This window comes from Dasypus novemcinctus, chromosome 8, assembly GCF_030445035.2.
Source record: "Dasypus novemcinctus isolate mDasNov1 chromosome 8, mDasNov1.1.hap2, whole genome shotgun sequence".
Taxonomy (NCBI): Eukaryota; Metazoa; Chordata; class Mammalia; order Cingulata; family Dasypodidae; genus Dasypus; species Dasypus novemcinctus.
In genome coordinates this window covers 27,271,521-27,293,580 of record NC_080680.1, presented here as the reverse complement: position 1 = coordinate 27,293,580, position 22,060 = coordinate 27,271,521, and the positions used below count along the sequence as shown (strand labels likewise).

At 41.0% G+C, this 22,060-nt stretch overlaps 1 long non-coding RNA gene across 2 annotated transcripts in view; it reads right to left on the bottom strand.

The window, feature by feature from the left end:
• LOC139439489 (uncharacterized) overlaps positions 1 to 22,060 on the bottom strand; it is an 89,378-nt gene that overhangs the window by 24,687 nt on the left and 42,631 nt on the right. The window contains exon 1 of one of the 2 annotated variants that reach the window (XR_011649370.1): positions 8,973 to 9,280. The exons of the other annotated variant lie outside the window; for it this stretch is intronic. This is a non-coding gene — a long non-coding RNA (uncharacterized lncRNA). Of the gene's footprint in view, positions 1 to 8,972; positions 9,281 to 22,060 lie in introns of those variants that run through there. 2 annotated transcript variants of the gene reach the window in all.

The following is a 22,060-nucleotide window of genomic DNA, read 5'->3' as shown; positions in this document are numbered from 1 at the left end:
GAGATACCTGGGTTTCCTACTTGGATTCCTATCTCACACTTAGACAAAAATAAATTTAAGATAGATCAAAGATTCAAACATCAGTTTTGTATAAAAGTAATAGAGGAAATTATGGGAGAAAGTATTTTCTTATAGTTTTGGAAGAAGGTCTTTCTACATAAGACGGAAAACTCAGAAGATCTAGAGTAAGGGATTTATAAATTTGACTAATCAAATTTTTAAAAAATACCTACATGTCCAAATACATTAAGAACTAAACCAAAAGGAACTAAAACTAAGAAAAATATTGCATAATAATGTCACAAAGGCCTGATCTCTCATTTCTTTAACACACTTCGAGTTCTTAAAATTCCAAAATAAAATGATCAATAAAACAATAGGAAAATACGCAAAGAATATGAACAGATAACAAAAAAAGATAGCTCTTTAATATATGAAAAGATTCTCACCACCACTCAGTAAGAGAACCAAAAATTAAAATTATGAGATACCATTTGTAATCTAGCATTTGACAAAAATAAAAAACTTTGGTAACACCCTGAGTTAGTGGAAAAGCAGCAAAGCTGAGAGGCCCCATATACTGAAGAATGGCATGAATAACTTCCATGAAAATAGTTTGGCCAACTCTTTTAAAATTAAAAATGAATGCACCCAGTGATCTAGCAATTCTGCTTCTGGAAATTGTTCCTATAAATATACTTGAACATATTTGAAATTGATCATTTACAAAAAATATTTATAGTAGTATTGCTTGTAAGAGGAAAAGTTTCACTGAGAAAAAAACTAAAGTATGGAAAATCATCCTGTACAATGAAATAGTATGCACTCATTTAAAAATATTGACTGATAAGGAGTAATTCTCAGGATATATTTTCAGTGGAATGAAATCAAGGTTTTTGTAAAGGAAAAAAAGGAATATATACATGTGTGTTCATATATTGCACATGCATAGCATATCCCTGGAAATATCCACCAGAACTTGTATGAATGGTTGCCACTGCTGAGGAAACTGAGTACCTGGGGGATATGGGTGGAAGAAGACATACCTTCTGAATATTGGATCAAGCTCATGCATTTCCTAATCATAAAGCAAAATTTAAAATATAGATGCTAATATGCATTGTAAAATTTTATGTGGTGTTTTTTAAAACTGAGCCACAGAGCCATTATTTAATGGGGAAAAAAAAGTCACCTCTTCTGTATTTTCTAGTTAGAAATCATCTCTCGCTTCTCTTTGCCTTCATTATGTGGTTGTGCTGTGACTGCAGTTAGAGCAGGATGTGTACCATCATCACCTATATGTGTCCATCCCACCCCCTTTAGACTGTAAGTTCCTTGAGGTCACTCCTAGGGCCTTATTCCGTCTCTGTATTTCCAGTGCTCGGCACGGTGCCCACAAAAAAGAATTTGTTGAAGTGCCTCATGCCTCACCCTGACATTTTGCACCAGAAGGAGCACTCCAGGGGAAGGGACACAGGGTGCCGCACACAGGGCCATATGGTACAGCCCATTTAGACACAGGCTGCCTATCCATCCAGAAGAGATCTGACTGCCCTGTCCCCTTGGTTACCCTGACTGGTCACTTGACTATTCAGCTGCCCTTATTATTGTAATCCCTCAGACGGCCATCTGCTCAGCTCACCGGGGAGAGCTGGCCCCTGGGAGGAGCACTCAGCTGCCCTGCATCCTCAAATCAGGTCAATTACACCACTGCTCCTTAATTGCTCATGACGGCTTGGCTATTGTGTATGAACCATCCGTAATTTCCAGTTCACTGTGGCTAAAGATTCTGGGCTAATGAAGGTGCCACCCTGTTTCCCTCTCCCCCTCCCCCCCCAGTTCCTGGCACCACTCAGCTTGTATATTTTGCACAGCAGGCTGGGGTCCATTTCACTCCCTATCAGCCACTGGATTTCGAGCTAAAGTTTAGGTTAAAATAAAACCGTACCACAAAAGACAGGGCAAGAAGAGTCATTTAAAGACAGCGATTCATTATCAATGAAAACAAGTGAGAATAGCCTCTCCCTGGCAGGAGCACTAATGGTGACTTTGAGGAGCAGCGTGCAAGCCCCAGGACAGATTGTTGTGTTGTTTAATTTGTTGTTGTTGTTTTTTCCATCTGCGGCAGGAACAGTACCACGGGTGATTGAGGTGAATGACTTACTGGGCCGAATTTTGGGACCCTTGAAAAATATCAGGAGAGTGAAACTATCTTTCCAAGACCACTCATTTGAGAAACTCTAGTTTTCATTTTTCCTCTTGCCCAGGTATAAATGAATAATCATCCTGAAAACTCACTATGCTCTGAAAAGTTGGTTTCCTTTTGTCTGATGGTGAACAAAGAAAACGTGGAGGGAAATGTTCCAGGTGGCATCTTTAAAAAGCCTGAATTTGTAACAAAAATCCAACCTCTTCTAGCTTCAAGTGATATTAAGAAATTTAAACCATTGAGTCCTCCAATCTCTCTCTCTCTCAACATATAATTATGTATAATATTCAGAGTCAGTTCCACATTGGAATGTATTCTCCAAGGAAAGGATTTCATTGATACCATTTTTAAGAAGGTAACTAACATAATGGATGTCCTGTCAACTCAACTTCCTCAGGTTTCAAACTGTAATTGGAATTCAGATTCACAAAGAGGCTGCTCCTGACACCGTCTCTTGTTGGCTTTGTTTTCTAGGGCCACCATGACAAAGTACCGCAAACCAGATGACTTAAAACAACAGAAAGTTATTGTTCACAGTTCTGGAGGGTGAAAATCTGAAATCAAGGTATTGGCTAGGACATGCTCCCACTGAAACCTGTAGGGGAGGAGCCTTCCTTGCCTCTCCTGGCCTCTGGTGCTAGCTTGGCAGGTGCTGCCGTCCTCATACTGCCTTCTCCTCACTGTCCAGCTCTGCATTCAGATGTCTTCTTATAAGGGCTCCAGGCAAATTGGACTAGGGCCCATCCTAATCCAGTTTGGCCTCATCCTAACTAATTCAGGTCTTCAAAGACCCCATTTCCAAATAAGATCACATTCAGGGAAGTGGGAGTTAGAATTTGAACACATCATTTTGGGGGACACAATTCAACCCATCAAATATACGAAGGCAAAATGTCAACCTTTTTCTGTCAACTTGCCATATTGTATCTAAATACTTCAAATCCAGCATTCTTTCTTGGGCTCAAGGAACCTTCCACCTCAAAGGGAATTCAAAGACCATCTTGCCCCAAACTCTCCCTTTAAAACTAAAGAATCCAAGGAGGTGAGTGTGTTTCCATGTCTCATGGCTAATTACTGGTGAGCACAGATTTAAGCACCCAGTCTCCTACATTCTGGAGAAGTATTCTGAGCCTCATAGAGCTTCTACTTGCCTGAGAGACCCTTTCTCTCCTTCCTATTTCATACACACATACACACACAAACACACACACATAGAGTTTTCTGATATTTCCATTATCAAATGAACTTGTACCAGCAGAATTAAAATAATAAAAATAGCTCCTCTTCTGTCTTTTCCTGAAAGTCAGTTGGAGCCTGTACTAGAATGGGAGAACATTGGAAAATATTTTATTCAAAGGAATGCCTTTGATTGTGTGTGAAAATCCACTCCCTAAGTCTTAGCCTGCTAAATGCAGTCTAGGAGTAAAACATACTTTGTAGAATATTCAGCTGGCAAATATAGAATCATTGGGTTTGAAAACCTAAATGTCCTTCAAAGTGAGATTACATTTAAATTACTAGCCGCAGAAAGGAAGTTAGTATACTATGGATACGTAGAAAGAAGAACCCATAGCTTTTCCTGGTGACCCATCTCTACAGTACTGTGGAGGGAAAGGAACTCTGAGCTAGAAGTTAGAGGACTGAGTTTAGTCATAGCAATAGCTGTTCCTCATTCAAGGTATGAATCTGAACAAATAACTTCTACTGTCCTCATTTGTAAATGAGGGCACCTTTTCTAAAATTCCTGACTGGCTTGATTTCATTTTATTATGATGCTTTTGGCACTTTTACACATAAAGTAGATATACATCAAAAAAAAATTAAAGGCTATAGGTTGTGACACTAAAGTAATGAATAGGTCATTTATTGTCTTGTTTATAAAAAGTCATCCCTGCAGTTATCTTCAAGATAAGTATATTTCCCTTTTAAGTGATTACCAAAAGGCTAAGAACACTAATTTTGTATAGGTCTGTTACTTCCTTAGGGGCTGCAAAATGGCACATATTAATTATGTCATTCTTTCTTCTTTGATCAGCTCTAATGTGTCTATACAAAAAGTCTTTATGTCATCACCTGTTTGGTTCCAGTTGGGTGAAGTTACAGGAAAGGCAGAATAGATTCTTAATTTTGAGGCAGCCAGAGCACAACTCCCAAATTGTCCATTTAGATTTGTCCATGAACACAAGTGTGCCAGCCCCTAAGAATTTCCAGAAATACTTGAGAAGGGCTGGGTCTTAGAGAGATAAGCAAGTGGAGTTCCTGCTCAAATAGGAAATATGTCCTAGTGCAAGGGTTCTTATTAAGAGGTCTGTGAGCTTGAATTGAAATTAAAAAAAACGACAACATTATTCTTATGGGGACATGTTGGTGTGGGTATGATATATTTATTAAATAATAAATAGTATAGTGTGGACTTAGTAAGGGGTCCATGGCTTTTACCAGACTGGTAAAGGAGTCCATGAAACAAAAAAGGTTAAGAACCCATGCCCTAAAGAGATTTAAGTGATTACTGTTAAAATGACCAAATTAATATCCATAATTTTAAGATGTATTGGAAACTCAAGTCACATGGGATTAAGAGTACCTTATCCAATTAATGGAGAAGAGAGAAATTATATAATAAATTAGACAGGGATAATTATAAAAATATGTGGAATGAAAATACTTACATCACCCTTAACTCATACATTACATCAAAAAGCACCAGGTGAATTGAAGAGTTAAATATAAGAAATTACATAAAAAAGTATGGAAAAACTGGTGGATATTTAACCTCGTAGTAAAACTTCTGGAAATAACAACCAAGGAAAAAGCTACACTGGGAAAAACTGATATATTTTTCACATAAATTTAGATAGGTTTGTCAACCGTTAAAGTAAAAGGCGACCTGAAAAACCTGACAAACAATATACTCAATAAATAAGAAGCTCTTATTGGCGAGTCAATAAGAAAATGGTCATGCTCTTATAATAAAATAGAAAAAGATATGAATAAACAATTCAAAAATGAAGAAACACAATGGCCCAAAACTTGAAAACACATTCATCCTCAATATTAATCAAAGGAATGCAAATTAAAACCCAAGGGAATTCCTATATTTTTCCATTAAAATTGACACCAGATTTTCTCTGATAACAAAACCCAGCACAGGAGCATGTACAGGAAAATGAAAATCCATGCTCTGCTGATGGGATTATATACCAGTATATATTCTTAAACTTTGAATCAAAAGATTCTTATAGAAGTTTGGAATTTCTTTCAAAGACATAGAGACATGCATTCAGATTTATGGGCAAGGTTGTTCCCAATAAGGTTATCAGTAAAAACTTGGAAATAATTTAAATAGTTAGTATACAACCATAAGATGAGAACAGCGCTAATAAAAATGTTTCCAAAAATATTTAAAGATATGAAAATCCTTTGCTATACAATAATAGTGAAAAAAGACTCAAAATTATTTCTATAGAATAAATCAAAATTCATAAATTATATACACTAATCTATACATACATGTATATACACATTTATATTTCTATTCACTTATAGATATGTGTAAATGTATAAATATGTGTATATATGTGTGTATATGTATGAAAGTGAGTAACCAGTGTTTTGAGCTTAAGGAATTTTCTACTTTTTTTCCTTATAAATTTACTTTTAGTTTTGTTTCCTAATGAAACATCATTATATAAACAAAAAAGAAAAATAGTACTACTTTCAAAGAATTTTGTTTGATTCACTCAGTGGCTCTATCCGTGTATATTAATTTCATTACCATCAACTTTATAAACATTTTTTACTATGTGCCAGGCACTATCAGTCCTGAGCTCCATGGAGAAGAGGATTTGGCAACTATACCAAATTAAATAAGATGCTGATCCTGCCCATTGGGAAGGCATGCTCCAGTGGAAAAGACAGATCTTTTCAAAACTAAGTATGATTTCCTATACTTAGGGCTGGAATAAAAGTATAAACTAAGAGCAAGTAACTATTACATAACCCATGCAGTGGGGTTTTTTGCCTTCCAGTGTGAAGTCTGATTGAAGCAAATGGAACACTTGGAAGGACTACTGTCTGATTAGTATAGGTTCCCTAGCAAAAGAAAGTGTAGACAATGCAAAGGACTCAATGCCGTTAATATTCCACATGAACAGTGCCTTTCACTGTACTAAGAGCTACTCTTTGTCCCTGTATAGTTCTGGTTTTTCTCTTAACTCATCGCTCCCTTAGTATAAAGGGCTGCAATAGTTCAAGATATTCCCATTAAACAAGAAAAATAGTCACCAGTCATGCCTGTCTTTCTCAGACCCTCTGTCCTGTTCCACACCAGCTAGCACCAGGTCCCGACACAAACCAACCTTGAAGGTTTTGCTCTACAAGTTATGTGGGCAGAGTTAATGGAGCTATCACTTGCTTTTGTCTGCAAAGAGGGAATGACGGATGGCTATCTGCTAAACGTATTCAACTTCATAGCGTTGCTCCTTAGCATGCACGCGACAGACAAAAGTCAGATTTCTCCATCTCTTTACTCACCTCATGCATTCTAGGAAGAGAGATTTTGTCATCTCTTCCCTTCTCACCCTATTCACCAACTTGATTAACATGTTCCTCAAAGTCAAATCACATACATGTGTTCATTTAACACAGTGCATCCATTCTCTCATTCTACAAACATTTACTGAGCACCCACCAGGAGGCAAAGCTCTATGCTGGAAACTGGAATACAAAATGAATAAAACATCATCCCATTATTTGGGAGCATATGTACAGAAGGAGAGACAGGCATAAAAACAAATCATTGAAATAAAGTTTTACAGGTATTCTAATAAACAATATATACCCCTTTTATTAAGAACTTGCTATATAGGCACTGTGATAAATACTTCCTATGCATTAAAATTTGTCAGTCCTCACAAAATCCTTATGGGGATGTGGGAATTCAAACCAACATACTTTCCTGACGTTGTACTAAACAATTATTCTAAATGGTCCACTAAAATAGCTTACTGCGTGACTCAGCTTGCTCATCAAGGCTCACTTTAAGGTTATATCCACCAATCCGAAGCTATTTTATAATAAACTCTGTCCAATCCCAATCAATTCCTTGCCTTGAAAGGCATATATTAAAATCACATAGCTCAGGGCCTAAAACCCTATACATACCTCCCCTCATTTCCCCATTTTGAGGCACTATTAAAACTCAGTTAAGTTGGCCTTCTGCCTTACTGCAATAGGCCTAAAAAACTTAACTTTGCTCAATCAACAGATTTTCTTGGAATCTTTCAGGAGACTGGTGATCAGCACTCATACTATATTCATCTTTTCACAGGTAAGTGACAGAACTGGCATGTGCACCAAGATTTATCTGACTCTAACCTAAACCTTCTATTTCTGCCCATTCTGCCATATACGGTGGCTTAAAGAAAAGAAAAGTAACTCATTGTTGGGAGGTGTGTGCAGGAAAGGCAAAGCAGAGGTGCTATTTGAACTGAGTGTTGAAAGACACAGAAGGCATTCATCTGGTTTGCAAGAGAGGAAAGGACATTCCAGGCAAAGGATTCCCATGTGCAAAGAGACAGAGGCATGACTTTGGAGGGGAGATTAAGGGAAATTAACATTGCAGAAAATGACTAGAATCGTAGGAACTAGTGCTAGGAGTTGAGCTGGAAAGGTAGGTCTTTTTGGTACCCTAAAAGCTTTGGATTTTATCATCTAGACAATGGGGAACATAGAAGGAAGGAATCACTGCTGCTTCTGAATTCCCATATCTAAAGGGTTTGGCCCATTTTGGGGAACCAATAAATTCTTGTTGAAGGAAGAAGGAATGTTTTCAAGGTATTTGCCCCATTCTTGCTTTACTTATAAACATATCTTCAGCACCTCTCTCGAGTGTAGACTGGTCTCACACTTCTCAGAGCACTTCAAATATTGCCTTGAAAATGGTTAGGCCCATAATAAACAATTATTGAATGAAGAGCTCAGAGGTCAGAAGGCAAGTAAAGCATGAATTGCTCAGTTAGTGGAAAGAGTTTTTAAGACACTCCCACCTTTCTAAATTTTGGATGCTTTTACAAAATAAACACAGATACTGAAATCTTTGAGGACCTTCCATATCATTAGCTTTATACGGATTTCTGCAGTGGAAACCCTGGCTGTTTTTCATTTTGCACTCAGTATTTGAAACACCTGAGCAGGAATCATGTGACAGAGAAATGGGAATTCATATTTGGGAGCTCAGAGACTCACAAGCGAACTAAAGGATCCTGGGAGGCATAAAATATGCCACATCCTCATGATTCATTAATCTAAAACCAAAACCAAACTGCCTTAGGTTTAGTCTGAGCAAAGTCTAAAACTAAAAACTAGGACCTGAAAATGTTAATTTCAATCCTTGATTGGTCCATTTGGAATCTGGATTTTCTCAGATACTATCAGGGGACAGGCTGTGGCCTCAGCTCATTAACCCAAGTCACTCAGTGATTCTTTCCAAGCATAACTCTAACACACAGAAAACAATAGCTGATAATCAAAGTAAATCAAATTTTAGGAGAAATAATTATTCAGTGTGCTAGGACCCTGCGTAGATAGAAAGCTTTCAAAGTATCTACCATTTCCTGATGAAGAGGATTTGGGTAGAATATTTGTCTTTTGACATATTTAACAAAATTATCCAAATATAATATTTATCCAACCATCTGTCCTTTTGTTATACAAAAAAGGGGTTACTCTCAAAATCATTTCCAGTATAACCATGTATACTCACTCCCTGTAAACAGATGCTCCCACGTGCAGAAAACACAGTCCCAAGAGGGGATTCTCTATCTTCCATCCGAGCATTTCCAGAAACACAATATTCTCGGCTAACATGGCAATTGTGCAAGGTGTCCCACCAGGGGGCCACTCTTCACCTTGTAATGTTTAACCACAGGAGTCTCTGTAAGGAGAAGATTGATTTACAATCCAAGGTGCCTCATCCCCCAGGGCCGCTCGCTTCATTCTAGCCTTCTCGAATCATATTTCACAGTCCCGGATAAACCACTTGGGTAAATAATCAAACTGAGCACCAGAATTGCCGAGGGAGCAGAAGGCTCCAGCGACCAGGGATCCCTGGCTTCCAGGCGGGGTGAATGTCTCGGGAATTGGCATGTTCACCAGTCAGGTTTCTTGATTCACAATCGCTTCCCTGGCGGCTCTTTGCTGTTATCCAAGCAACTTCAGGCCTAAGCTGAGCTCGTGGCTCTGATCCTCAATCTGGAAAAGTCGTGTCTGTTACACAGAAGGTAAAATTCTGGAAAAGGCTGTCGGAGGAATCATGTTCGATGATTTTCAAACACTGGAGGTCTGTGCACAGGGCCTAGGCAGATTTGCACTCAGCCAAAGGCAGAGGACCAACTTCAACCAGGCCCTGGCTCCCCTCACAGTGCAGGGCCTGGTGCCCAGGGCGCTTTTTTTTTTTTTATCCCCTACCCCCTTGCGGCTTTTTGCGTGATGCCTGCTCTCTGTGTCCATTCGCTGTGCGTTCTTCTGTGTCTGTATTTATTTTTATTTATTCCCTCCCGCCCTTGCAGGTTTTTTGCTGTCTGCTCTCTGTGTCCATTCGCTGTGCTTTTTTGCTGGGTCACCTTGCTGAGTCGGCTCTCAGCAGCGTTGCTGGCCAAGGCTCTCCGCGGCATGTGGGCCAGCCTGCCTTCACACGGAGGCCTGGGATGCGAATCCAGGGCCTCCCATATGGTAGACGGGAGCCCAACTGATTGAGCCACAGCCACTTCCTGCCCAGGGCACTTTTTATAAATTCACCCAAACTTTTTGACCCTGGTGGAGGCTGTGAGGGGGAGACTGGGCTGGCGCCAGTCTGAACCCTAGGTCCTGCTTCAATCAAAGCAGTTTCACTTTTATAGTTTTTTTAAAATATTTGATAGAATCTATAGGATTTCTTCTTTGTAGAGGCTTCCACGGCCTTAAAATAAAAAATAAAAAGGTCCTCTGATGAGAAAATAGAGACATCCAGAACAAAAAGATCACGCAGGTTTGTACATAACAAGGGAGGGCCAGTGATTGGAATCTGTGGCCGCCCAACTCAGGGCCCACTGCTTTCTCCATGCCCCACTGCCTGGCTGACAGTGGCCCTTTTACTTCAAAACTCAGGTGGCACGGCCATTTACAATGTTCTGGTCTCAATTCTCACGCAGAGTGAACAGCAGGAGAAAATGAAACTGTTGAAAGGGACGAAAAGGAACTGCCTGTGGACTTCCTGAAAATCAATGGCCAACCCCAGAACCACCACAGGCAAGTCAGCACCTCTGCCCTGAGCTCATTTTCACCTGCTCAGGAGCCCTTTGTGGACTTTAATATTTGTGGTTCCTGCTTATTTGAGATGCACAAGGTGATGAGGGAAATCCTGATGCCAGAATTACCCCCAAATTACCCCTACACCTGGGCCCAATTCGCTCTGGGATTTCAGCGCTTTCCCAGCAGGTGTATTTTTAAACGCAGGCTTGTTTTTCCCTATAATTGAGAGAGGAGGCCCTTGAGACAGGGATGCCTCCCCTCTTAGATGCGCCTGCCAGAGCCCTGAGTACCGGGAGAGTGCTCCATGAATAATTAGGGTTCAATCGTGTGGCCTGTGACTTAGAGCAAGGAGGTGACATTGTTTGAGAGCATTGCCCCCTTTGTTCCGAAAAGGAAACAATCTCATACATGGTTCCTAGGTTCTCTGCACTACATTATTTTCACATAAACGTCCAAGTACTTTTTTTTTTAGGTATTTAAGTGGCCACATTGATTCAACCAACCAGTAGGAGGCAGACTATATCACCCAACACACCTTTTGCCCCACACACTTTATAAAGGAGCAATCAAAATACCAGCACCCCCCTCCTCCAAAAAATAATGAAGATTTAGTCCAGTTCTTTGATTTTTACAGTTGGGTAACTGAGGGTGGCCCAGAGATTCTAAGTATTTAGTGCTAGAACCCACTCCCCAGTCTTGCGCTACCACCAAGCTCACACCCTGAGCAGGGGGCACTCTATCCCAGTTTTCCCGGGACCATCTCGGTTAATGTACACTGAACTGGTGTAGCTGTCCATAGGGCCAGCTGTCACTCTTGAAAATGTCCCGGTGAAGGCAATAAATGGCATGGCCACATTTCCTACGGAACGCATGACCATTGGGCTTATAACTAACCGAAGGAAGCCCACAGCGGGGAGTGGAACTTGTACAAAGCATTAACCCTTGGGCGGACCGTTCAGAGAATCCTAACCACGAGCTCCCAAAATGGTATCCCAACCCTTGTGTTCCTGTTCCTCAAATTCTCGAAGTGATCCACGACCTCAGACAGGTTCAGAACCGCGGATCCCGCCTTGCCTCCCACGCCCACCCCCACCTCCTCGGCAGCCAGCTCAGGCGTCAGCGGGGCCGCCTCCCCCTCTCCTTTCCTTCTCCCGCTTTCTCACTGCTGCAAACCGTTCCCATGAAACTCAAACCTTTCCAAATGAGTTTGGCTCCTGTTGTAGTTTTTGTACTAACTCCCTAGGGCCTCTCGCCTTGGCAAGATTCTTTTCGGGTTGTCCTGTTTCAGAAGGAGCATGATGAAAAACCACAGGGAGGGCAGGGAGGGGAGGAGAAGGGGAGGGGGGTAGGGGAGGGAGGGGAGGAGCGATTGGGGAGGAGGAGCAGGAAGTATTGTTAACAACAAGACCCCTGGGACCCGCAGCCCTGGGAATGGTTTCAGTTTAAGCAACAAAGCCTGTTTTGTTTTCCGAGCTCTCAACTGAGCAGCATTTGGCTGCAGCAGAAGAAAGGGATCCCTGGGGAAAGGCGGGGGCTGGCTATTCAGCTGCCTCCCTCATCACAGGCTGTCGTCTTGTCAGGAGCCCATAAACCAGGTAAAGCCCGGCTCAGTGGGCCCCAGGGAGACTTGAGGTGCTGCGGGTGTCTAGGGGTGGCGCCCCCACGGGGATGCCTCTCTTCTTTCCCAGCCTCTCCCTGCTAGAGCCACCCCTCCTGGAGATCCCGCCTTCTTTTCTGGAGGCATGAAATTAAGATTCAGACCACTTCGGGAATGGAAAGTCCCGAGGCAGCTGACAGGAGGTGAGGAAGAAGAAAGAAGAGACCCCGGGAGACCGCGCCCCCCACACACACAGGTGCGGCTCGCCCACGCTCCTCTCACCGTGCCTTCCTTCCAAATGAAAAGCAGCCTTCACCTGAAAAATGGGGATGCACTCCCTCACTGGAAGGGCTGCTGGGAGGATGGGGGACAACCGAAACCGAGCCCACCGTGCAGTGCCTGACACTACTGCTCAAGAAATGGCCGTTCCCCTTCCTGTGCTATGGGGGCTCCTCTGCGTTGGATTAGTAAAGAGGTCTGGTGCTTTTCAGAAGGAAGTAAAGGCTTCCTACAAAGAAGAACCATTCCTCCTCAGTCACAGGAAGCCTGTTTTTAGAATGATGTGCCTTCAGTCAATGCCCTGGTCTCAGTGAGAAGCCTTGCTAGCAGACCCCATTCCAAAAATTAGCACATCTGGACTTAGAAAACAGGCTCTATAACAGGCGTTGGAAAATGGACACGTGCTGTTCTCTCACCCAGAGGCCCATGACAATGTTGTAAGGAAAGGCTCGTGTTAAACAGCCCAAGGACAGACCTAGAAAGAAAACTGAGTGTCTGATAACGTGGTCAGGGAGAATCTCCCTAAAGGAGCTTGGACCATGCGGTACCAGGTCTGCCTGCCTTAAAGTTGAGAAGTCGAGGGCAGAGGCAGGCAACCTCTGTTGGGAGTGGCTGTGGGTACCATCTAGCACTTTCTCTGCCCTGACCACTCTACCACTCACCCTCTCTGGGCTTCCAGGCTCACTCAGTTGTGAGACCAGATGCATTCATATCCCCAGAATGAGAGCTGACATTACACACTGCCTTTCTGAACTCCCTTTTGCACATGGCTAGAGGAACAGACTCGGAGCTTCCTCTCTGGAGCATCGTTCGTTACTGCTCTGAACAGGCTGGGACTTGCTTTCAAAAGGCAGCTGGGCCAGGGGACCATGTTTCACTTCTTGACACCATTAATTGGGTTATGAGTCACAGCTGTAATGAAGACAAGTTTTGGTGTCTCCTGCAAGTGTCCTGGGAAATGCAGACACAGACCCAAAGCCACAGTGGGAAGGAGAGCTGGACAGATTTGCTTTGTTTATTGGGCCCACATGGTCACTAGATAAATGGTCAGAGCCATGGGACTCCTCTGTGGACAGACCTGCAGTTTTTTCTGCTGTTCCCAGAGGCCCTTCGATGTCACGGTCTCTCACCCAGAGAGGCTCATTAGTAACAGGAGGAAGTGGGGAGAGGCAGGAGTGGATGCGAAACAAGAGACCGAAGGAGGCTAAAAGGAGGGAGTATTTCGAAAACGTGTTATGCTCAAGATGACACAGGAGCTGATCTTGAAGTGTACAAACCAGGCCATTGTACGTTCAGGCAAAAGACCAACTCCATACGCTAAGGTAGCAGAGTGGAGCCTGGGTAGCAGCCTACATCAAGGAGCAAATCTCAGAAGAGTTGATGCCAAAGAAATGGTGTAGGCTTATCAGTGTGACAAAGATCTATTATTATGCAATCCTGGATCTAGCTACAAAGAACATGCCGGCTGATGATTTGCCACAACTAATTTGAAAGTCCAATTACGTTTGTAGGATTGTTGACCACTCTTATCCCTCAGACTTCATTTGATCCCCCTGCCTTTCCCGGTCTACATTTGCAGCTTCAGCTGTAATCTCACTCAGATTTTAAAATGCCCTAGTCTGTTGTATTGTTTACAGCTAACAAGAGGCTCCTCCACAGTCTTTTGGAGAGGATGCATTATGACATCAGCTAAGGAAGTTACAACATACAGCATCTTTAGGTTCTCCCTGAAGGCCTTGGCTCCAGAACAATTTTATAAATCCCAGGGTTTGACAAACCACACTACAGGAAAGCTCAAGGTCATGTAAAGACTTTCTTCTATGCCTCTTCTGCAAGGGAAGAGAAGAGGGGAGACATGCCCCATGCTGTTCTTGAGGTGTGAGAAGGCTGGGGGTGGAGGTGGGGAAGGTGGGGAGATGGGGGGACCAGGGCTGAATGCCACCCTAGGGAGTCTGGGAATCACAGAGGGAGGGAAGGGTTTATGTCTTTGAAGCAGTATAACTTCAGTGACTCATTCTGAGTGCTCTGGAGTCAGATTGCCTAGTTGCAACCCAGCTCCATTACTTGTGTCTGGGGCAAGTTAGCCAACCACTTCCTGTCTCCTTTCCCTCTTGAAAAATGGAGAGATTGCAAGTGCTTGCTTCATAGGACACTGCTCAGGGCTAGAGAGGTAAAACATATGACGTGCAAAGAATGATGCCTGTCACGTAGTAAATGCTCAATACGGTTGAGCTCTTATCACTGTTATTACTTCTCCCAGTCACACTGGATTTGTTATGGCCAAGGAAACCAGAAGTCATAGTCTCTACTCCTAAACTTTATGGAGAATTGACTCAGATAGCTCAGGAAATCTAAAAATGTGATAGCACCAAAATTGGTTGTCCCCTCCTGCTTTCTCACTTAACACACCAAATAGAGGCTTTCATGTTGTAACTTTCCAAAGACAATAGGAAAAGATAAGCCACATTGACCAGCCTTACATTCTACTACCAACCCTAGAATCAAATAGGGTGTTTGGGATTGGAACCTGGGCTCCTAACAGAACTACTTCTGATAAGTACCAATTAGACCCTTCCTCAAATTTGGTGAGTGGCAGGCAGCAAAATCTGAATGCACTATCAGGCAACAGAAAGCTAAGGATTTCCTGTTAACCTCAGTTGCTTATTAAACCTCCCATCGTGAGCACTGCAATCTGCCCTAATAATATGGTTATTTATCCTCAGCCAGTGTGCCCTTGTTCATTAACTGGCATCTATTCCGCATGAAGTTACCATTCTGGGAATTTCCAGGGCAGTGAACCTGAGCCCTGCCGGCAAGATCTGCTCACTCTGGTGAAATTCTCCTGTGAAGTGAGGGGAAAAAGCCCTCAGGTTGAGCTGTGATTTTGAAACCCTTGCCATCAAATGTCATGTTCGAATGTTCATGGTGTTTTCCTGTAGCTTGGTCTGAACTGAGAATATTTCTGGGCTCACTTACTCTTAAAGACAACCCCAGCAATTCACACTGAGATTAACACTCTTTGACACAGCACACAGTGCCAGAGTGTAACATTTACAAGGGGAAAATCACTTGAAAGTGAAGGAGACCAAAAAGGCATAATTACCCAAGGCAAACTGTTTTGTTCATTCAGTGATTACAGTGGTTTTAAAGCCTTATAATTTATCATAGCTCAGAACAACTTAAATCTCAGTTGTGTTCCTTTGAGAAATGGAGACACTTCCCTTTCTTTATTCCTTCTGACAGGCTATTCTTTTAATATCATCTTAGTTCTAAAATGGCATAGAGTCTACCTTCCCAACATCACATGCAGAAAAGAAGAAACCTGACAGCAACATACTTTTACCCTTGCGTTAGACTGCAATGCGCAAATAACCCAAGAGTAGAACAATCCCAAATGGGTGTAATTTCTTTCAGGTTCAAGTATCAGTTTGCTTGTTTTGCTGCTGCTAATCACCTCTTAAACAAACAATTGCTTTATCTATGTACTGTGCCTCATTTCACTTTCAAATTATGTGTGTGTTTTGCTCCTAACAGCTTATTATGATCTATAATTAACAATTTTGCTGAAAGCAGAGCCATGTATTGAAAGAGCCCACATGCCATCTGAGAAGTACTTGAAACAGGAAGTCTTTAGCACAAATTTGGCAAGCAGAAGGTACCCACCCTCTCTGCTTTTCGATGTCTTCTTCAAACGTCCACTAGTATATAAATACTATATACTAAATTAAATGAAAACATTTTGTTCCTGAGTAAACCAGGAGTTCTCAGGCTTGGCCACAATTTAAAAATCACCTCAGGAGCTTTAGAACAATGCCTGGACTCCACCCCAAACCAATTTGATCAGAGTCTCTGGGGTGGACCCAGGCCCCAGTGCTTGTTAAAACACCGCAGGTGATTACAATGGGCAGCCAAGATTGAGAACTACTGGGGCAAACTATCAATAGTTGCAAAACCTAGGCAAAAAAAGAAAACCAGTAAGTATTAAATAGTTAAAAATTGAATTTACTAGATTGCATTAAAAACTTAGATTACTTTCCAAGTACATGGAACATCTCCAATCTGAGTGACTAATAGAAAAGTCTTTCTACCCATCTCCTAGTTTAGGCAAACTCACTAAGCAAGTACAAAGAAGCTTCAAAATTTCACCCTCGGAAGCAGGTCTTTTAGATAACAGAATGGGAAATTGTTTGAGAACACATTACCTGGATGTTTTCTAGGATAAGCAACATGTACTCCTCTAGTGGTTCAACCACTTTAGAACTTTCTCCGTGAGGCATGACAGAGTTTTAAAAGACAGCTCTGATTTCTTCTCTAAAAGCTCCCCACTTTCATATAATCTGTTAGACTTGAGGGAAACTGGTTTCTCTAGTGCATGACAGAAAAGGAAAGTTTGGGCTCTGGTATGAGTCAGCCTCCATATCTGAATTTTTGGGCATGGGTATCTTTTTAAACCTTTGTGAAGTAGGCCTGAAGTCCCACCAGAACAGCTTCTTCTAAACCTCATTCTAAATTGTGCCAAGTTTATTTCCTGTGTTTTCCTCCTCTACTCTCCATTCAACCCTCTCTTGAAATCATTGTCCTTTATCGCCTATTCTATGATATTAACATATCAACTAGCTTCATCTCAACAAATTCTACATACACACACATTCAAATTCAAAGTGCTAATAGGAAATTCTAGAGAGTTAAATTGCATGTTGTATTTTTCCCACAGTTTTCTCCTCCCATCTCTCTACCAAACTCTATCTCTAACATGCACACAACTTTATTATCTAAATCAGTGGTTCCCAAGCACGGCTGGTCATTAGACTTTTTAAATTATAAGTTCCTTGATTCCACTCACTGATTCTGATTCCATAGCTTTGGAATGAGCCTAAGGATCAGTATTTCTAGAAACTCCCAAAATGATGCTAATGGTTTCCCAATATTTGAAAAACAATGATCTAATCCATAAGAGATTGCCACGTGGTTTGAGCAAGAGGGGAGAGAGCCACCCCATAAAAGTTGCAAGGGGGAGGGTTGTATTTAGAAGTAGGTAGGGATTTGGGGTGCTCCTTCACTCCCATAGTACGGTTATGGCCAACACAGTAGCGGTCCAAACTTGTGCTACAGATGTGCCACATGCTTAGAGAGAGAATGGCCCTGGAGTCTGCAATCTGTCACCATTACTGCCTGAATATTTCTCAGAGATGTCAAGCGACAGGGCTACCTTTGACCATCATTAAGATTCTCTATTTCTGAAGCCTGTTCTCCATGTGATAAAAGAGAAAGCAAATGCTCTATCTAAGGTCCTGCTGCTCAACTGAAAACCTTGAATTAAAGGCTGAAGAGGAGAACATGGGCTGGGAGGAGGGGAGAATTCATGAAGAAGTGTTAGGAGAGAGATGAAGTGCATAAAGCACTGATGAGCAGAGACCTTAAATTTAAAATTTGATGTTAACACCATGCAAGCATTTTTTAAAAGACAGAGCAAGCAAGGAGTGGGAAGCTCCTCAGAGGAGTATAAAAGGAAGCTTTGGTACCCTTTGCAGTATCTCCCATTGCCTGGTTTGCCTCAGAGATTCTCCTTGCGAAAAACACTCTGCAAGGCCAGAAATATTGTGACTTAAATTGCATTCATGAGATTCTCTGATAAAATAAAAAAATCAATTTGTCAGATCAATTTTTCTTAAACAAGTTCATCATACTCTAGAGCGAGGAGCCAATCAATGGGGAATGTTTTTCAGCCGCTTCCCAGCCTTCCCACTTCAGTAATTGCTAGAATTTCATATCGACAGGCCATAGGATGCTTTGAAGGCTGAATTGATCCATTAGCCTGTGGTGCTACAAGGCTGGGCCCCAACAATAATGCTGTATCCCCCAAGGGACGGGGGCTGAAAATCAAACTGGAGGTAAGCCTTTACGTTATGCATTTGACCCTCGGGGTCCCAGGCTTCCGTTTCTATTTGAAACCTGGGAAGGAGGAAAGAGGTAAAAAGAACCAAGGAAGTAGGAAGAGAATGAGACACAGCAGGAAGAGGGGGCAGCAGAGGTTGGGGAAAAAGGAAATACTGAGCCATCTGCAGCCTGGTTGTAAATCGTCCCCATTGAGGAGGAAATGTGGTGTGGCCTGCTAAAACCGCATATGCTGGGCAGCTGCAGTCAAGAGAAAAATAAACTTGAAAGGAATCCAAAGGGAAGCTAAATGATGCTCATCAGTATCATTTTGGTCTTGAACCTTAGCTCATAGTTCTTCTTTTACAGCAATGTGAATAATTACTTGTGCCTGGGGCTAAGGAGAAAGGGAGTTGAGAGTGCAGCCAAGGAGAAAGGGGCAAGGAGTACAGAGAGAATGGAGAATACTCCTATCTTTGGCCCGGAGGTAAAATTATTCATCTTGTAATCATTCCTGGACAGCTGTACTGTGCATTGATACAACCCACTAGCTCAGCAGGTTATCATTATAGGGATTATAATACCAAACGCATCTAGGAGAAATCAAGCCTTGATTCACCATGAAGAGGAATTACCCTAGGGAGCCAGGTCATGTTGCCTTTTGCAGGAGAAATTCTAACTTTGGTAAAAGGAAAATAAAATCTGACAGTCAGAATGTCTTTTAGTAAGAGGTGCTGATTTGCCCATTACAAAGCTGTTGTTAATCTATTAATAGGGAATTGTTCATTAACTATTCTACACATCACAGTTACATTGGCTTCTCATAAACCTGTTGGAAAGCAATGACTGTGGAAAGCAAATTTGCACATGAGATGGAAATTGCCCACCACATGCTAGCATGGTTAACCTTCAATTTTTATGTGGAAATTAGGTATGCCTTATTAAAACTCAAAAGCCAGGATTTTACTGCTCTCAAATACAAGCATATGTAGATACATATATTTATATCCAGTGGCATGAGCATAGTTCTGAGTGACAGGTTGGCATATATTACTTGCAGGGTCAACCTCTCCAGAGGACAAACTGACATGTTCCATGCTGCCACACATTGCATTTTGCAGGCCCTTAGGCATCCCAAAGGACATTTACCTCCTTGGCAATCACATTTTTTTTCAGTTGTTTCCATGAAAACCCTACTTAGTGAACTCATGTGGGTATTTATTCAGCATATTTCATAATCAAAGTCCAACCTGGATTTCATGCAGATACAATTAATCTGTCCATTTTGGATAGACAGCTATGGTATTTCCTATATAATTTTTTTTCCAAGATTTACTTATTTACTTCCTTCTTCCCCCACCCCATCCTTGTTTTTGCACTTGCTGAGTGCTCTGTGTCCCTTTGCTCTGTGTTCTTCTGTGTCTGCCTGTCTTCTCTTAAGGAGTCACCAGGAACTGATCCCAGAATCTTCTGGAATGGGAGAAAGGCATTCAATCTCTTGCACCACCTCAGCTCCCTGGTCTGCTGCATCTTTTATTGTCTCTCCTCTTTGTCCCTTTTTGTTGTGCCAGATCTCCCTGAGGGCCAGCACTCCTGCACAAGCCAGCACTCTACGTGAGCTAGCTCGCTGCATGGGCCAGCTTGCTTTTATCAGGAGGCCCTGGGAATTGAACCCTGAACCTCCTGTGTGGTAAACAGGAGCCCAATTGCTTGAGCCACATCTGCTTCCCAGTCATTTTCCATATAAGAAGTTAAATATAGAGGAAACAAAATTCCAAAAGTGATGACTATGTTTCAATAATAGGTTTGTTGAGTATGTTACTAAACTCATTGGCAGACGTAGGTAATATTACGCAGTTGACAATATATGTATTTGAGCAAATCTACAGTAAATTGTGGAAAATGCTTGGCTTCTAGAAACAAATGTGGCCCACCAGTAAGCATGGACATAGACAAGCTTGCCACCTAAGTAGCTGCCTTCCAAAGCAGATTCCTGTATCAGCTGCACTCCAATCTTTGCTGGCCCTACCGAAACACCACTAAAGTGAGAGATAGAGAGGGCATCTGAGAAAGTGAATCACACTCACCCCTTCTATGAACCAACGTTATCCATAGAGCTGGGCAGGTTTTATAAAATAAAGATCCCCAAGCTCCATTGCCAGAACTTATGATTCTCTAGATCCAAAGAAGGCCTTAGAATCTGTATTTTTTAAAAGTTCTGTAGATAAGTGTGATGGATAGCCTCACATAGGAAGCAGTAAACTACATATTGTTCTTTAGATGTTCTAAGTCCTTGCTAGAGGTGTTGCCTCACTTGGGAGCTTCTTAGAAATGCAGAATCTCAGGCCACATCCAAGAACTTCTGAATCAGAATCTTCTTTTTAACAAGATCTAGAAGTGATTTGTGTATACATTAAAGTTCAAGAAGTACTCCTCTAATTTGTTTGTATATGTATTAAATCATCTAAAGCTATCTATTTGGTGCTCAGTGGATGCCACCACCTTGCTTTACAATTCAAAGAAATGCCTTCACTAAGTCATGCCATCAAATTTTGGTTAAGGGTCTCATGAAAAATATTTGTTTCTTTAGTAAAAACCATTGTTTAAGGTATCATATATTAGGCTGTCAAATGTCTCTTGAATTAAAGGCCTATGGAGAAAATTAATTTTTTAAAGGAGGGACAAAAAAAAACATACAGAAAGTAATATAAATCTGCATGAAAAAAATACAAATAAACACAAAAACAAATATAAGTGAATAAAAGTTATCAATGATTCCACCATCCAAATAAAGATACTCTTGATTTTTTATATAGTATATTGTATAGGTATCACCATAAAATTTTCACAGAATGAAAAATAGTCATTTTCAAAATGATTTTTATGTCACCATGAGATTCTAATATATGAATACATATCTCCATATGTAGTGGTCATATGGTATATTTATATATCACTATTCTTCAAAGTTTACTTCCAGTTACTTTTTTGCTAGTATAAATAATATTGTAATAAACTTCTTGAATATCAACATTTGTATTTTTGTATATCTTTGTAAATATTCTTAAAATATATAATAGCTTCTTTAAATGACTAGCTTTCCTAGGGAAATACTATGCTGACATTTTGTCAAATGTGAATTATAGTGAATTGAGTTGCACTTTTGGCTCTGGTTTGTCAGGAAGCTCAATATTAAATGTAATGCTCCATTACACTAATTATACTAACCCAGATTTGAGATTTGCTTATACCTCCATCAATATCTTTTTGATACCTTTTAAAATATGCATCTTTAATAAGCTACATCAAATCTTTTAGGGAAGTAGCATATTTATCATATCCAAAGAAAAGATTCCAAAGTTGGCAAAATTCCTTTAAATAAGTGTCAATAAAATTATAGTTAAAATTAGTTAAAAATCACAAAATAAAGTCCATCATGCAACCTGTTACTTATACACCAAAATAAATTTTCCTCACTATTCTATTATTGAGATTTATTTCTTTAGACCTTAAAGCATCTCTCTATGAAATGCTTAAATCCACATGAAATCAAAGATACAGTAAATCCATAGAATAAAATTGCAACAAAGGGGAAAATGGCTAAAAGAAGGAGAAACTTGGCCTTTGACAGATTCTCATAGAATGGGTTACAATATGACTTCTAAATGAAATCAAATTTTAACTTACTATAAATACAGATTACCATACAAGTAAGTGGTTTCCATTGCAAAGGGAAGTTTAGGCTCATGCAGATTTAAAAGCTAATGAAGGCAAGAAAATAATCAAATGAAAAATAATTATAAGAAAATAAC